Below are 12545 nucleotides of genomic sequence, written 5' to 3'. Positions count from 1 at the left end.
TCTCTCACCGGCTCAGGGTTGACTCAGCCTTCCATCCTTCCGAGGTGGGTAAAATGAGGACCCAGATTGTTGGGGGCAATATGCTGACTCTCTGTAAACCGCTTAGAGAGGCCTGAAAGGCCTATGAAGCGGTATATAAGTCTACTGCTATTGCTATTGCTCCTCCTTATCCTCTTCATCTCCCCCCCCCTCTCCTATCCCTCTCTTCCCATCTTTCTTCTCTCTTCTGTTTCCCACTCTTCCGCCTGAATAAAATAATTATTAATGTTATCTTAAATAGAAAACCATCTTTAGGTAACTTTTTTTTTTTACTCCAAAAGCGTTTTATTAAAACAAATTTGATAAAAATCAAAACAACCCAATTTAAATTTTAAAAAAATCTGATTTAAATTATAAATCCTTTTTAAAAAAATTTTTTTTTAAAAAATACAATGGTTTTTATCCACCCTGAAACCAGCAACATCTCAATCAGAACCACCAAAGTGACAGGAACGGGGGCCTGCCCCATTATAAGAAAAACCCGCCCACCTAAATAATTCTACTTTGGAAGCGAGCTCGTTCTTTGCAGTCCAACAACATACCTTCTCCCTTTGATTTTTTTCCCCTGAAGTACTTCTGAATGAAGCACAGTTCATAATTTTGGGTCCTGTTTTTTTTTTTTTTTTTTGAAGAAATAATGGGACTTTAGTGGGGAATTCGATAGGCGATTTCTGCAGCAGCTCTCACATACTACTATCACTTCATGGGAAAAAGCAAATATCCACGTCTGGAGTTTCTATGAAAAGAAAATTAACCCAAACGGACTCCATATTTCCTTTTCAGGCTCCGAAATCTGTTTTCCGTACACAGAAAAGGCATTCAGTCGGATTATTCTGGACCAGGAAGGGATGTAATTGTAGAGCAGGCAGGAATTTCATTGCTACAAATACCTCAGAAATAAAAGTCAAATTCCAAAGTGAAGGTTCTTAAAACTTTTCCTAACAAAGCTGTTCGGTTTCCCCGACGATGTTTTTACTCCCATTTTTCGTCTGCGGAGTTTTTCTAAGGCACCTAACTTTTAAGAGGGGGTTGAATCTATCATTTTTTAGCAATAGCAATAGTTAGACTTATATACCGCTTCCTAGGGCTTTCAGCCCTCTCTAAGCGGTTTACAGAGTCAGCATATTGCCCCCAACAACAATCCGGGTCCTCATTTTACCCACCTCGGAAGGATGGAAGGCTGAGTCAACCCTGAGCCTGGTGGGATTTGAACAGCCGAACTGCTGAACTGCAGTCAGCTGAAGTAGCCTGCAGTGCTGCATTTAACCACTGCGCCACCGTGGCGCATAACATTTTTATTGTTCTTGATGGTGAAACCTATGACAGGAGGACCACAAGTGGCCTTCTCTGTGGGCACGCGAGCCGTCGCCCCAGCTCAGCTCCACCGGCGCATGCACACGCGCCTCTCACCAGCCAGCTGATCTCTGGGTCTCTAGGGCATGCGGAAGATGAGTGCACATGTACTGGTGGGGGGGTCACATATCCTGCAACCTGTTTTTGATTCTAGAAGGCCTCAGGGAGGCCTACTGGGCCCAAAACGGGGTACGGGGGAAGGGTGTCATGTGCGCATACACAGGGGGGGGTCATGCACAGGCATGCAAGGGGTGGTGGTGGTGGGTGTTGAGCACGCATTGCCTTTGGCACGCAGTGACAAAAAATCACTGATCTGCAAGTAGCCCTCAATTTACAGTCTTTCATTTAGTGGCTGTTTTTCACACACAACCATTGCTGGGATCAAAATTCAGAAGCTTGGCAACTGACTCCTATTTATGTCCGTTGCAGTGTCCCGGGGTCATGCGAACCCCGTTTGCGACCTTCTGACAAGCAAAATCAATGGGGAAGCCAGATTCACTTAATAACGGTGTCACGAACTTAACGACTGCCATGATTCAGCTGTAGCAAGAAAGATAGTAAAATGGGGCAAATGTTTCACTTAACGGCAGAAATCTTGGGCTGAATTTTGGTTGCAACTCAAAGGCTACCTGTAGCTGACTGACTGAAACTCAGACAATGCCCAAGAATACCAATTTAACTCTTCTTCAGAGTTGGAAGGTAAGAAGCAGAGTCCTGGGTGATCTCCAACGGGATGTTAGTAAGAAAATACTGAACAACATGGGAATTGTGATGAAACCTGGTGGGTCACCAAAAACCAATGGACTTATGTTTCAAACTGTAGTTTGCACACCTACTTTTTGGAGTTTGTTTGGTGGGAAGACCCACAGCCTCTACAAAGAGTGTCTCCAAAGCTGCATTTTTTTAAGAAATTCACAAAAATAATGAAGATTGAAGGTATAAAAGCCAAAGAATGGTGCATATTCTCCTATCTAAGAAGGCTTCGTCCTCCCATCCACAATTTGCACAATAAGGAACCCAAAACAACCCCACGGCCGTAAGATGGAAACTGTTCCCCTAATGCAGAGAGATAATGCTTTGTACACTGGACTTACAAACACATATAAACTATTTTAATTCAACGCTTAAACACAAGTTCTAAGCTAGGGAGTTGGGCAATTTTAGCTGAGATGAGTACATGAGAGCCATTCTAGTATATCCGTGCATTGGATGAAGCTGCAATCTCTTGTTTCAAGAAATCAAACTATTTCCATGACATTTACGTCTATCTCTTATTAAAAACCTCCGATATTGCAGCACCCACAACGCCTGGAGGCAAGCTCTTCTGCTAATTGATTGTTCTCACTGTTGGAAAATTTATCCTTAGTTTTAGGTTAGTTTTCTCCTTGATTAGTTTCCATCCATTGCTTGTCTGCCTAGAGTTGCTTTGGAGAATAGCTTGACTCCCTCTTCTACTGCCAATTACCTCCACTAGACCGATCCGATCGCATCGATTAGGCCTCCTCCGAATTCCATCTTCCAGCCAGTGCAGACTGGCAACTACCCGGAGGAGGGCCTTCTCGGTGGCTGCTCCGACCCTCTGGAACGAACTCCCCGTGGAGATTCGGACCCTCGCCACCCTCCAATCCTTCCGCGCCGCTTTAAAGATCTGGCTGTCCCGGCTGGCCTGGGGTTAAGATTTTAACCCCACCCGAATTGTGTGACTGTTGTGCTTTCTTTTAATATGTTGTATTGTCTCCATGTTTGGAATACTGTTTGTCTTGCCCCCCCACCCTTCTGAATTGTGAGCCGCCCTGAGTCCCCCTAGGGAAAAGGGCGGCATACAAATAAAGGAAACTCACTAACTTTGGGGCAGCCCCTGAGATATTGGAAGACTGTTAGTATGTCCTAGTTCTTCTCTTTGTTAGACTAGTCACTAGATGTACCCAACTCCTGCTACACCTGATAGTATGGATATTGTCGTCGTCATCATCATCATCATCATCATATATATATATAAATGGCTGTGTGTGTGTACCAGCATAACTCTGGAACGCCTTAAGCAATTTCAACCAGACTTGGTACACAGATGACTTATTCTCTGGAAACAAATACTGTGGGGGTAAGACACCCCATCAGGGTGTGTGTTCTGTTAAGATACAGTGTGCTGCGCCTTAAAATGGCTTCTACCGTACTGCCGTAAAATGGCTTCTACTGTACAACACAGTGGAGTTGCCATGGTAATGGCTTCACAGTACTCCACAACGGGGCTACCTTTGGTAATGGGGAAAATCCAACATTAGAAATTATGTTTGCTCCGGGATTATTTTTGAGGACAAATGTTATGGATTAGGATAAATAAATACCTGGGCAATACCTGGTTATCAGCTACTTACAATTAAATACATCTGAAAATACCTCAGATGTACTTAAATTAAATACATCTGAAAATACCTATCTAACTTCATGAGAAATGCTTCCCCAGCAATTAAGGAAGTTATCTGTCCTATCTGAACATCTGAAGCGGTAACATTTTGATTTCATCTGTTCAAACCACAGACCTCCCCTTTAATAAAAACTGATATTTTGGAAGCTGCAAGCAGAAATCTTAGATGTTGGATTGTGAGGGTTTGTGCTTCATGTTACTGAACCAGACTCACGGGGGGAACAATTCCGAAGAAAAGCTATTATTGTTCAACTCTCATCTATAAAGCACAATTAAGTAATTTAGAGCATCAGTATTTACAGGGAAAAATGAATCAGCAACCTAATTTGAACTCTGAAATACCAATGGTTTAAATTTCCTTGGCCCTATATATTTTTCCTACTTTAGCATGAGGTTTATGGCAAAAAAACTGAAACATTAGCTACAAGAAAACCTAAACTCTTAAATAAAGAGGATCAAAATCAGGAAACAAATAAGGACTCTTAAGTAGGCTTAGAACATTCTTTCTAAACAGGGAATGTCCACATTTGCTAGTTTTTCCTCCTACGCAACCCATCCTCCTGACTAATGCCTATTCTGCAGAACATCTTGCTTTCTAGAAGTTACAAGCTAGAAGCACCAAACCAGTTAAAGTGGTTTTGTAAAACAGAGCACAACAGAAAGAATGGTGAAGACCACACTGGTGTCTTTGAAACCGGAAATACAGATTGTTGTTGTCTTATAACCACAATTCAGCCCAAAAATTTCTGCTGCTAGGCAAGATCGTTGTTAAGTGAGTGTTGGGCCATTTTACACCCTTTTCTTGCCACAGTTGTTAAGTTAGTCACTGCAGTTATTAAGTTAGTAACACAATTGATAAGTGAATCTCGCTTCCCCATTCTCATCAGAACATCGCAAAAGGTGATCACATGACCCGGGAAACAGGAAGTGTTAAAAATGTGAGCCTCTGGATTTTAATCATGTGACCATGGGGCTGCTGCAACAGTGCTGTGAAAGATGGGTCATAAGCAGGGGTGAAATGCTTTGAAGTCTGCTACCGGTTTACTTTGCGTGTGCTTTGCCCGCAGGCACACTGCAGGCGCTACCGGCAGCGCTGAAAAAGGAGGGTTAAGAAGCCTTTTCTGAGTTTGCAAAGGTAAGTAGAACAGTGAGGGTGAGGAGGCAGCTGTGCCGCGTGATTTAGATTCGCGGGATTTCCTGCTTTCTAGCGGATATAAATCGCGCGGCACAGCTGATCGTTGGAATTACTGGTTTGGGACGAACCGGTAGCAATTTTTTTTTTTACTACTGGTTTGGGGGAACCAGCCCGAATTAGTAGCATTTTACCCCTGCTCATAAGTAACTTTTTTTTTAGCGTCATTGTAACTTCAAACGGTCACTAAACAAATGGTTGTAAGTCAAGGATTATTTGTATTAAGTCTAGGAAGTGAAAATCCAGCTATGTTAGGTAAATTCGCAAGAAAGATCATAAGATATCTCATTCCCTAAACTTTGTAGGATATTAGACACTTCGTTAGGCGAATCTAACTGGATCATAGATCCTTCTGAAATGGTTTGTTTTGAACTATATGGGACATTTTGAGCAATCCATATCTGATCCAACTTGGAACTGACCCATTGCAAGGGTGGGATCATAAAACATGGCCAGAACAATGGGAATAGCTCCACTAAGTTTCTACTAGATGACTTCTCTTCCAAAATGTGGTTTTTAAAAGTGCTATTTCTTTAACTCCACAGCAATATTTTCCCGTCTACGGATCTGCACCTAACATTTGATGTCAGAACCTCATTGTTGGTTCCTTTCGGTTGGACAGTGAACAAGGAGATACGGCCAATGATCCAAGCTGGATGAGTGATGATCATAATAATCACCATAATAAGGCAGTTATATTAACTATTAGCTGGATATCTGTGCTTCGTGACGAAACCATATGATCGAGCTATGCAGGAGAAATTGGCTCAGTGGTTGTCGGTGACTGAAACGCATAAGGAAATATCGCTCCCGCTGCCTTGAGTCCGGAAGCAGTTCCAGAGGTGGAAGGCATAGACATTTTGGTGAGGTAGCAACGTTTAGTACTGTAAGGAGCCCCCGACTGCTCCTGTGTGAAGGAGTGGAATGTCTACCAGTTTGAACTGAGGTAACAGAATGTGAGGCAACTGGCAGTTGGAACAGAGTTCTTTTCAGGTGAGGAGGGCAAGTAGAATGTCTAACTCCTTAGCATCAAAGCGTGTTAATATAAGCAACTGGCAGTTGGAACAGAGTTCTTTTCAGATGGGAAGAGGAAGTAGAACTCCTTAGCATCAAAGCATGTGAATTACTGTATAAGAAATACTAATGATATGATGGTCATTTCGAAAAATCCTTTCTTAGCGAGCACCTAGAAGCCAAGAGGAACATAAGTGCTAAATTTCAAGTTTGTAGGCTTTACGATTCTGGAGATTTCATGATGAGTGAGTGGTATTTGCCTTTTACATTAACAACCAGACAGTTACTTGTCTGAAATGGTATAGGTTTTTCTGCTTGAGTAGGTGCGGGATGAAGGATTTATCATATTAAAAGGAAGACTTCTGCTATGATATGATGTTCCTTTGAATGACAATTTGATTCATGTTCCTTTTTGCAGATGGTACTATTGGGAATCTAACTGGCTCCATTAATGTTGCGGTATATATCTAAATAGAGATGTGAATTTGAGAACAAATTCAGAATTCCTGTCCTTAAGTCTAAATATACAGGATGCAACAGCAACTAGAGGAAACAGTCAAAATCAATTTTTCTTTTGAATATGTCTGCAACCTCAATACTAACAACAAGAGATATACCACAATGCTCCATCTGCCATCATTTTGGTCTTGGTCACAGCCCGACGAAGCCTCTGAGAGGCAATGTGGTGCAGTGGTTAAAGCAGTATTTCTCAACCATGACAATCTGATGTTGTGTGGACTTCAACTCCCAGAATTCCCCAGCGAACACACTCCAAATTCTGGTTCAAGCCCTCCCATGCTGGCTGGGGAATTCTGGGAGCTGGTCTGTGCCAGTTGGGGAGTTCTGGGAATTGAAATCCCTGCATGCTGCCTGGGGAATTCTGGGAGTTGAAGTTCACACACCTTTCAAGTCATCAAGACTGAGAACCGCTGGGTTAAAGCGATGGAGCAGAATGGAGGAAACCAAGATTCAAATCCATCCTCACTTAATGGAAATTCCCAGAAGGCAATCGGTCCGGTCTTCTTGGATTGTGCAAAAATGGAACAAAAATAAACAACAACAAAACAAAAACACACACACACCCAATCCTGCTTGTGTTTCTTTGACTTTCAGGTGAAATCAAGCAAGTTCCGTATAGGAATAGGAAAGTTGAGATATATATTACAACTCCGCAGGCCATTAATTGCTCCTCCGAGGGCCAGAGGATTCCGAAAGAAAATCCTAGCTCTGTTTCATATCCAAGAAACAATTTGTCCTGCGAAGGAACAAACAACTTCAGCATGTCCCTGACGCAAGTCATGTGGGCCATTTTTCAAGTGTAACATGCAAGTTTCAAGTTCCATCAGCCTCTCTCGCCAGCCCCGAATCCTGGTCTCCGGTGGCCGGCTCCTATCGCTGGAGTTAGAAAGCACTTCTTTTCACCATTTATGAACGTGGCACAGTTGCGGTTTTCTGCCTACTGAAAATTAAAGCACGCTCGTTCGGGAGACGGGAAAACCCTGAGACTTCAAGGCTGTATGGAGGACGGGGGGGGGGGGGAACAAAAGGGTCTTTCAAAAGAACAGGAGCACTTTCAACTTCCAAACGAAGCCCCCGAAAGATCTGCACAAATTCCCCAGAAAATCCCAGCTTTTACCAGCATTTTTTCTTTGCTTTCCCATACTTCCCCCAAAACTCATTGGATGCAAAATAGGCAGATGCAATTCCCAGAATTCCCTATTCAGCATAAGGTAAAGGTTCCCCTCGCACATATGTGCTAGTCATTCCCGACTCTAGGGGGCGGTACTCATCTCCGTTTCTAAGCCAAAGAGCCAGCGCTGTCCGAAGACGTCTCCGTGGTCATGTGGCCGGCATGACTAAACGCCGAAGACGCACGTAACACTGTTACCTTCCCACCAAAGTCCTTATTTTTCCACTCACCTTTTTGCATGCTTTCGAACTGCTAGGTTGGCAGAAGCTAGGACAAGTAACGGAAGCTCACTCGGTTACACGGCGCTAGGTATTCGAGCCGCTGATCTTTCTGATCGACGAGCTCAGCATCTTAGCCACTGCATTCCCCTATTCAGCATAGACAGGTTTAAATTCCCAGTATTAAGAGCCAAGGTGGTGCAGTGGTTAGAGTGCAGTACTGCAGGCCACTTCAGCTGCAGTTCAGCGGTTCAAATCTGACCGGCTCAGGGTTGACTCAGCCTTCCATCCTTCCGAGGTGGGTGAAATGAGGACCCAGACTGTGGGGGCAATATGCTGACTCTGTAAACCGCTTAGAGAGGGCTGAAAGCCCTATGAAGTGGTATATAAGTCTAACTGCTATTGCTATTCCCGAGCTGGCATACACAGGCCCCAACTTCTATAATTCCTCAGCCGGCATGCACAGGCTTCAACTCCCAGAATATACAAGTTTGCATGCACAGGCCTCCCAGAATTCCCCAGGAGGTACGCATGGGTTTTAACTTTCAAAATTCCACAACTGGCATGCAGGAATATCAACTCCCAGAATTCCCAAGCCGTGGAGTTTTGTGATCAAAATTTGTGTGCTTGCCAGGTGGAATGTAATTTCGACATGTGCAGCAATCCAGGGTGATGTGATCACTGTTTGTGATCTTCCGAGCCAAATTCCAACAAGTAAAGACGCTGGGAGAAGCTGAATTCGTTTAATGACTGTGTGATTCACTTAGCAACTGCAGTGATTTGTGTAACAATCGTGGCAAAAAGAAAAGATATAAAAATCAGATGTGACTTACACGGTCCTTAGCGATGTAAGCTTTTGGGGGAAATGCAAGCGAAAAATCCTATTCAGATTTTTTTTTTTTAAAGAAAGCACATTCCAACATATCAAGAGCATCTCTTTGTCCCCTGCAAAAAAGAGCTTGTGGCTCAGATAGCAATCCAGAAAGTTTATCCTGAAGGAATCCCAAGATTGTGAAGTTGAAAAAACATTCTGGAATAAGGCAAATGCTTGGAATATTGCATGCAAATGCTCACGAGGTCACCCAAAGATTTTGGCTCGCCAGAAAAGGCAGCAATCGTAACCTGAAATAGGCAGCTAATTATTATTTCCAGCGTTCCACCATGGTTTGGTTTCGCTTCATCTGCACATCAACCAGATTTGTGCATTAAGCCACAGTTCTGAGTTGTGGCTCTTGTTCTGAGCTGCGTGTCAAAAGAGCCCAGAGGTTGCTAAATCCAAGGGGCCCCATCTCGAGTCGAATGTCTTGGGTGACACAGCCGCTGATCCGATGCGTTGATGAACTTTCCAGTAGCAAGCTGTGAAACATTTATATTTATTATTATTAAATTAATGTGCTGCAAATCTTCTCCAGAGATGACTCTTGGTAGTTGAAACCACCATAGTTATTCTGTTTGCCTCTTTCCTGTGCTTTTTTCCAATCTGCAATATCTCTCCCCACCCCCAGATGTAGTGAACACAGCTGTTTGCAATCTTCCTTATTTGTTCTAATGGCTGGTTTATATAAATCCAGGACCAACTACACGATTCATTTAGTGACTGTCCGAAGTTGTAACAGCACTGGAAAAAAACGATTTATGATCATTTTCCACACAACGACCGTTGCAGCATCCCCATGGTCATGTGATCAAAATTCAGACGCTTGACAGCTGATTCATATTTATGACGACGGTCACAGTGTCCAGGGGGGGGGGTGTCGTATGATCCCCTTTTGCGACCTGACCTTCTGACAAGAAAATTCAACAGAATTTTCAGATTGTTACTAACTTAAAACATCTGCAAATCACTCATTTTAAAACTGAGGCAAGGCAAGCCATAAAATCAGACAGAACGCACTTAACAAACATCTCGCTTAGGAACAGAAATTTTGGGCTCAATTGTGATCGTAATTCGAGGACTAGGTGAACCTCCTATGGTTTTTCAATTCTTCCCCCCCCCCGAAGGCTTTTAAAGCAAGTTCTAAAGTTTGTTTTATTAACAGAACACACAGGTTTCGCATTTGCATTCAACTGATATTTCCTTGCCAAGTTCTTTTCCTGATCAGTTTATAAACAAAGGAATGCTGACCGATCAGCTTCCCCCTTTCCACTAAGCTACCTTCATATTCAAGCCAACAAACTATGGTTTCTTTAGCCAAGGTTGAATGCAGAAGGGTAGGATGGCCTGGTTACCTATCGCATCAAACCGAAACAAACACACACTTCCGGTCTTGCATCTTTGGCACTGTTGAACTTGATCTACACTTTGACCTCACAATTTATTTATCCCAGATACCTGCAGCAACTGACTATGAAAAAAAACAGATAGGGGGGTGGGGGGTGGGGGGAAACGGTGCTTGTTCATATTTGCTATTCCCACCCCAGCTTCAAAGGTCGAAAATGAGCCTTCAAATCATTATAACGCAGGGGTAGGGAGAAACCCCTAAATATTATAGCTAAGTTACTTCCTTTTCTTTCATCATCCAGGGAATTATTTTCTGAGCATTTGCAGAGCTACAGGGCAAAAGCAGAAGGTTTTTTTTTTTTAATCACTCCATCCAATGAAGAAAAAAAAAAATAAGTCCGGTAAAATATTTTTCTTGCCACAGGCTGATTTTCCAGAAATGCCAGTTCTTAATTTTCCTGTGCAGATTTGTTCCCCTAAATCTCAGCAGCCAGGGTTACCTATGCAAAGAACTTTGTGTCTCTCTCTCTGTGTGTGTGTGTGTGTACGTCATGAATAAAAACTGCTATGGGTTCAGGGCAGTCTGTAGCAAAGTGCCCTCTTGGAGACAGTGGCCTGAAACAGATGGAATTAGTTGGGGTTTTTTGGAGGGAAGATGGTTAATGTATTCGTTCTCTCTTCCCAAAACAGGAAGAATTCCACCTGAAGTTCCAACATCCAAAATAAAAGCAAATTCTCCATGCAAAAAAACTCTTGTCGCTGTCAACATCTGTCTTTTTTTTTTTTGCAGGGCCCAAAATCTTGCTTGCCAACTTTTTAACTCTTCCCACCCGAGATATTATTTTAAAGGCGTCGCTTATTTTTTACCTTTCCTCCCAGCTCCGATGCTTACCTCTTTCTTCCATCCCCTTACAAAGCCAGCGATGATTATTTGGGTGGGAGGAAGAAACGGAGGGGAATAATAAATCAAGGAAAAGTTTTTTTTTTCCAAGGAGTGGCAGCGTGGGGAAAAAATTACAGGGCATTTGCCAACATGTCCATCCACCCCAGAGATTTCTGAAGCACCGGTTCAGACGACTCGCTAATCTCGGATGGGGAAGCTTAAACCCCCCACCCCTCGGCGGTTGTGCGAATGCATACAAGAGTCAAGAACGATGAGCAGAAGCACTGAAGCATTATTCGGAACCGCAGTGCAAAACCTGCGCACTGAATAATCGAGCAACAAGGCGAAAAAAAGGAGGGGAAAAGAAGATCGCGCGATCCGGCTTGGAAAAAGGCTTTGGAGCGGATTCCCAGCCTTATTCAAGCCACGGATCCATCGCGGCTTACCTTTCCTTCCTTGCAGGGAAAACGCCGAAGTTTCTCCTTTCGCTCCGTCAGCTGCTCGGCGTCCCGTAGCCAAATACTCGGGGGATCGGGAATGATGGGGCGCAGAATCAATCAACAAGGCCCCCCTCCCCTGGCAGAGGCAAATGGGGGCGGGGGAGGAGGAGGAGAAGGGGAGGGGGCAATTGCCCCGCCAGAGTGGCACCGGGACGTGTTTCCTGGACGGGGTCTCTTCCTCCCCCAGACCAAGAGAAGAGAAAAGAAAAGTTTCCAGCTATAAAATTCGTCCTGGGCTCCCGGTGGGTGGGGAAGGAGCAAATGCCCCAGTTTCCTCTGCTTTCCAAAAAGAAAAAAAAGAGGATTTGCAAAGGAGGCGAGGGACAGAAAAGGGGGAAGTGGGGAGGCAGGAGTTCGGAAGCTAAAAGAAAATGTTGCAAAAAGAAAAAGAAACAAGGAAAAACTTTCCGCCCGCGAACGTCCCAGCGCAGCTGCAGAGCGCAGAGCGCAGAAGGAAGGGGACCCGGGCAGCAGGAAAGGATGACGTCAAAGGCGGCGGCAGCCAATGGGCGCTCAGCACGCTTTGGCAGCGCGTTCGGAGGCTGCCTTCGGCTGCTCTGCCACCGGGATGGATTGGAGACCACGAGGTGGTAGATGTTGTTCATCCCTCTTCCACAGTCTTTTGGAAAAGGAACGGGGGGAACGATTTAAATTCTTCAAGAGGATTCCGAAGACAAAGAGCTGCGTTGATTGGGATTAAAGGCTGGGATGTAAACAAGAGTCAATCCGGAGTGAAAGCGGATGGGGTGCTAGGTGTGAAATAATACTATTTATTGTCCAAGTGCGATTAGACACGCGAGGAATTTGTCTCCAGTGCACATTCTCAGCAGTTCTCCAAGAACATACAAAGGAACAAAGTCATGAATCATTATTACAATCGTAATATTTTCAAGGGTTGCCACAAAGAAGAGGCAGTCAAGCTATTCTGAGGGCAGGAGAAGAAGAAGCAACAGGTGGAAGCTAATCAAGGGGAGAAGCAAGATAAATTTCCTGATACTGAAGGAGAGAAG

At 44.0% G+C, this 12545-nt stretch overlaps 1 protein-coding gene across 1 annotated transcript in view; it reads right to left on the bottom strand.

Annotated features, from left to right (window-relative positions):
- The window catches only part of LOC106545629 (mitogen-activated protein kinase kinase kinase 3-like), a 98637-nt gene extending 86666 nt beyond the window's left edge, over positions 1 to 11971 (bottom strand). The window contains exon 1 of the mRNA XM_087712413.1: positions 11482 to 11971. The gene's annotated coding sequence lies outside the window, so the exon portion shown is untranslated. The remainder of the gene's footprint in view (positions 1 to 11481) is intronic.
- Between the last annotated feature and the right edge of the window lie 574 nt (positions 11972 to 12545).

This window comes from Thamnophis sirtalis, unplaced genomic scaffold (assembly GCF_051295495.1).
Source record: "Thamnophis sirtalis isolate CommonGarterSnake01/CBP01778 unplaced genomic scaffold, rThaSir2_p1.2 scaffold_4, whole genome shotgun sequence".
NCBI lineage: Eukaryota > Metazoa > Chordata > Lepidosauria > Squamata > Natricidae > Thamnophis > Thamnophis sirtalis.
The sequence above is the reverse complement of the archived record's forward strand: the minus strand, read 5'-3'. Positions and strand labels throughout refer to the sequence as shown.